Source organism: Oncorhynchus kisutch, linkage group LG17 (genome assembly GCF_002021735.2).
Source record: "Oncorhynchus kisutch isolate 150728-3 linkage group LG17, Okis_V2, whole genome shotgun sequence".
NCBI lineage: Eukaryota > Metazoa > Chordata > Actinopteri > Salmoniformes > Salmonidae > Oncorhynchus > Oncorhynchus kisutch.
Window position 1 is genome coordinate 16,356,104 of NC_034190.2, and position 6,050 is coordinate 16,362,153.

Sequence of the window (6,050 nt, forward strand, 5' to 3'; positions counted from 1 at the left end):
AGTACTGTCTTTTATCGATGGCGGTTATGATATCGTTTAGTACCTTGAGTGTGGCTGAGGTGCACCCATGACCGGCTCGGAAACCAGATTGCACAGCGGAGAAGGTACGGTGGGATTCGAGATGGTCAGTGACCTGTTTGTTGACTTGGCTTTCGAAGACCTTAGATAGGCAGGGCAGGATGGATATAGGTCTGTAACAGTTTGGGTCCAGGGTGTCTCCCCCTTTGAAGAGGGGGATGACTGCGGCAGCTTTCCAATCCTTGGGGATCTCAGACGAGATGAAAGAGAGGTTGAACAGGCTGGTAATAGGGGTTGCGACAATGGTGGCAGATAGTTTCAGAAATAGAGGGTCCAGATTGTCAAGCCCAGCTGATTTGTACGGGTCCAGGTTTTGCAGCTCTTTCAGAACATCTGCTATCTCAAATCAAATCAAATTTATTTATATAGCCCTTCGTACATCAGCTGATATCTCAAAGTGCTGTACAGAAACCCAGCCTAAAACCCCAAACAGCAAGCAATGCAGGTGTAGAAGCACGGCCTATCTGGATTTGGGTAAAGGAGAACCTGGAGAGGCTTGGGCGAGGAGCTGCGGGGGGGGCGGAGCTGTTGGCCGAGGTTGAAGTAGCCAGGCGGAAGGCATGGCCAGCCGTTGAGAAATGCTTATTGAAGTTTTCGATAATCATGGATTTATCAGTGGTGACCGTGTTACCTAGCCTCAGTGCAGTGGGCAGCTGGGAGGAGGTGGTCTTGTTCTCCATGGACTTCACAGTGTCCCAGAACTTTTTGGAGTTGGAGCTACAGGATGCAAACTTCTGCCTGAAGAAGCTGGCCTTAGCTTTCCTGACTGACTGCGTGTATTGGTTCCGGACTTCCCTGAACAGTTGCATATCACGGGGACTATTCGATGCTATTGCAGTCCGCCACAGGATGTTTTTGTGCTGGTCGAGGGCAGTCAGGTCTGGAGTGAACCAAGGGCTGTATCTGTTCTTAGTTCTGCATTTTTTGAACGGAGCATGCTTATCTAAAATGGTGAGGAAGTTACTTTTAAAGAATGACCAGGCATCCTCAACTGACGGGATGAGGTCAATGTCCTTCCAGGATACCCGGGCCAGGTCGATTAGAAAGGCCTGCTCACAGAAGTGTTTTAGGGAGCGTTTGACAGTGATGAGGGGTGGTCGTTTGACTGCGGCTCCGTAGCGGATACAGGCAATGAGGCAGTGATCGCTGAGACCCTGGTTGAAGACAGCGGAGGTGTATTTGGAGGGCCAGTTGGTCAGGATGACGTCTATGAGGGTGCCCTTGTTTACAGAGTTAGGGTTGTACCTGGTGGGTTCCTTGATGATTTGTGTGAGATTGAGGGCATCTAGCTTAGATTGTAGGACTGGCGGGGTGTTAAGCATATCCCAGTTTAGGTCACCTAACAGAACAAACTCTGAAGCTAGATGGGGGGCGATCAATTCACAAATGGTGTCCAGGGCACAGCTGGGAGCTGAGGGGGGTCGGTAGCAGGCGGCAACCGTGAGAGACTTATTTCTGGAGAGAGTAATTTTCAAAATTAGTAGTTCGAACTGTTTGGGTATGGACCTGGAAAGTATGACATTACTTTGCAGGCTATCTCTGCAGTAAACTGCAACTCCTCCCCCTTTGGCAGTTCTATCTTGACGGAAGATGTTATAGTTGGGTATGGAAATCTCTGAATTTTTGGTGGCCTTCCTGAGCCAGGATTCAGACACAGCAAGGACATCAGGGTTAGCAGAGTGTGCTAAAGCAGTGAGTAAGACAAACTTAGGGATGAGGCTTCTGATGTTGACATGCATGAAACCAAGGCTTTTTCGATCACAGAAGTCAACAAATGAGGGTGCCTGGGGGCGTTTATCACCCCCTACGTAGGGGGTGATAAACATAGGGGATGATAAACATAGGGGGTGATAAACGTAGGGGGTGATAAACGTAGGGGATGATAAACGTAGGGGGTGATAAACGTAGGGGGTGATAAACGTAGGGGATGATAAATGTAGGGGGTGATAAACGTAGGGGGTGATAAACGTCGGGGGTGATAAACGTAGGGGGTGATAAACGTAGGGGATGATAAACGTAGGGGGTGATAACGTAGGGGGTGATAAACGTCGGGGGTGATAAACGTAGGGGGTGATAAACGTAGGGGGTGATAAACGTAGGGGGTGATAAACGTAGGGGATGATAAACGTAGGGGGTGATAAACGTAGGGGGTGATAAACGTAGGGGGTGATAAACGTAGGGGGTGATAAACGTAGGGGGTGATAAACGTAGGGGGTGATAAACGTAGGGGATGATAAACGTCGGGGGTGATAAACGTAGGGGGTGATAAACGTCGGGGGTGATAAACGTAGGGGGTGATAAACGTAGGGGGTGATAAACGTAGGGGGTGATAAACGTCGGGGGTGATAAACGTAGGGGATGATAAACGTAGGGGGTGATAAACGTCGGGGTGATAAACATAGAGGGTGATAAACGTAGGGGGTGATAAACGTAGGGGGTGATAAACGTAGGGGGTGATAAACGTAGGGGATGATAAACGTAGAGGGTGATAAACGTAGGGGATGATAAACGTAGGGGATGATAAACGTAGGGGGTGATAAACGTAGGGGGTGATAAACGTAGAGGGTGATAAACGTAGGGGATGATAAACGTAGAGGGTGATAAACGTAGGGGATGATAAACGTAGGGGATGATAAACGTAGGGGGTGATAAACGTAGGGGGTGATAAACGTAGAGGGTGATAAACGTAGGGGATGATAAACGTAGGGGGTGATAAACGTAGGGGGTGATAAACGTAGGGGGTGATAAACGTAGGGGATGATAAACGTAGGGGGTGATAAACGTAGGGGGTGATAAACGCCGGGGGTGATAAACGTCGGGGGTGATAAACGTCGGGGGTGATAAACGTAGGGGGTGATAAACGCCGGGGGTGATAAACGTCGGGGGTGATAAACTGGAATTTAGTCTTTTCCAGACAAAATGCAGGTGGATGTTCTATTTAAAAACTCTCCACCCATCACACATGAATGAAGAATTGTTATTGAAGTGTTTTCTGTAAATGGTGTATTGCCTCTTATTGGTGTACGACACCCCCATCTAGTGGTATCTAGTGTTATTTATTCTGAGGATCATTTCACATGGTATAAGTAAATAATTGATCATTATCAATTGATAATTGATTATATTTCTTTGTTCGCATTTGTACATTTTGTATATAATCTAGATCATGCATTCTACTAGGTATTATACTAGGTACTGATTTATAGATTTATAGATGTGACATATGCAATTATCCTGGAAATAGAAGCCAGGTGTGTGTGGCGACAACTTTACACTGAGGATGGCCTGAGGCCGAAACGTTTTGGTTTTTTTGTTCACATTTTATTTATGCACTTTGTTTCGCACTATGATTTTTTGGGGAGCCATGATGTTATAATAAACATCTTTATTTTGCATTCAAGTCTTAGTTTTGGATGTATTCCTTTTTTCGATAGTGTGCGGGTCTCCATCTCTTCCAGTATTCTTATTTTGACTTCTACGCACCTGGAAAATACACTATTCAGTAGTAAGGACATTATAAGAGACTGACGGTTTCATAATTTATAACCACGTTATAACCGTAGCATATTAGATGCAATAGAAGATAATCTAATATGGGTAGCGACAGTACTGGGAGAACGTTAGGGAATCCCCTTGGATCAGCAGCAGATTGAGAGAGCTGTACTACAATGTCAGCTATGACCATTTAATGGTCTTAATCATTATTTACTGTCAGCTTCATTGATGAGGAATTTAAGCATAAGAAATAGATAAATAAAGGCAGAGAAACACACACATCAGAGTGATATGTCTTTCTCTTAGTTAGTCACAATGAATGAAGACTAACCAGGCGTGACTTGCTCTGGCTATAGTGAGATAGATAATTCTGTTTTTCTAATTAACCAAGAGGGTAATGGAGCTCTCTCCTTGTCTCTCTCTCGCCCTCTATCTCTCTCCCACCCTCTCTCTTTCTCATAGGTCCTCTATCTCAATTTCTAAAATGTTCAATATATATTGTTCTGCCTTGCTACGCCTGTAAGGTTAATATAAAACATTGATGAATCTATAACTTGTCAAGTGAGTTGTGTTGTCCCTGTCTCACAGTAAGGGAGTGTACATTCTATTCCAGTGTGGGGAGCTCAATTCTGGCCTCATTTTGCTCATCTCTTTTCAGAGGTTAATATGAGTATATAAAATGGAAAGTGCACGGAAAACAAACGCATACCTGGCAGCGCTTGCTTCCAGGCTGCAGCGTCCCCTTCTGACGCATGAAATACAAAAACCAGGAGACGCTCGAGCGTACGGATGACAGCACTCTCCCTCTCCTTTCTCTCTCTCTCCCTGTCCCTCTCTTACTCAGTTCATCTCTCTCTCTCTCGCTCTCTCTCTCTCGTCACCCATTTTGCGATAGCCTAATTGAGGAAAGCGCCACGAGCCACTTTGAAAGACACTTGAAGCTCACCCGCAGGTTCAGTCACACACGACAGACATCAGTTCTGCAGCTCCGAAGCAGAGTGACCTTTCTGAAATACATGTAGGTAACTGAATTTATCGCGCATTCTAAATTGTACATTCTGTGGGACCTTAGACACGTTGTTTAATCTCAATGGATATCCAACTATTCAACGGATTCCGCTGTTATTGAAGGTAATTATAATTATCTATTTTTGGCTATTTTTTCTGATACAATTTTTTTCTTATTATTTTTCTTCAAGTAAAATACCCCCATTGCGTATGCCAGTAGGCTAAACCTTTAGTTTTTAGAATTTACTTCTTGACTCTGGCATGCGTTATTGCAACTGTATCGTTAGCTTATATTTTGCAAATAACACTTTAGGCTATGCAAATAGTTTGTCTTTTTGAAACTTTTATTTGGCTGAAACACGATTTTTTTCCCCCTCTGTGTCATTTAAATGTTCAGTGTTGGGGACTACTTTTTCAAAGTACCTTTAGTATAGGCTTTTCTTAAGGGTAGCATTAGTGTAGCTTAACTTCTTCCAGTGTGAAGTAATTGGTAGCTTGCGAAACTAACCTACTATATTTTCAGAGTAGCTTCTCCAACTATGTACATGTTTTTGGCAGGTAGGCTACGCTCCTATTGACAGTAGAGAAAGAAATGGCCATCTCTCACTTTCCCCTTTAAACACTGTTTGAAGAGGCTACACGTCCTATCCAGGCTATTCATGATAAACAACATCACTTTCTAAGTCAAGATCCTCAAAAATGATTTCCCCTAATTCATCGGCTTCACATGCCGCCATAAAACAGTATATGCCTACAATAGGGAAACATTGAAGGTAATTTCCTATGGAGATGGGGGCGAGAATAATTTGAACAGCAAACATATGTAAGAAAAGTTGATAAGCAGCCCATCACATCCAGAGCGTTTCCATGGAGAGTTATTAAATCCCTAGGACAAAAACAAGCCATGCATATAACAGCGGCACCGCAGAAAAGAATAAATACATTTATGCGCAACTGTCACATTTAATACCTACCGGGGCGTAGTGGTGAATTCATTATTACACCAACTGTATGTTAATACAACTGCCTCTGTTTATGGGCTACTTGCTCGCGCGCGCGTGTGTTTCATCGCGATTTGAAATTGAGGAAGGTTAAAAAGAAATAAACAATTATATTGGGGGGCAGATAAATATCCGTCAAATCATGCAGTGTGCCTCTGGTAACATACCATTATTGTGTAGCCTACAAACTAAACCAACTCTGTAAGAGCGGACACATTCAGGTCTCATTCGGGTTCTCACATTTACTTCTCATAATAATAATGGATACACTCCACATGCTCACACAGTTAGGCTACATTTGGTTCCCATATTAGTATTAGTAAATTATAGATGTGTAGTATTAGCATAATGTTGCCCAGAGAAACTACCCACTGGGCACAGACGTCAATTCAACGTCTATTCCATGTTGGGTCAACTTAATTTAATTGAAATGACGTGGAAACAACGCTGATTCAGCCAGTGTGTGCC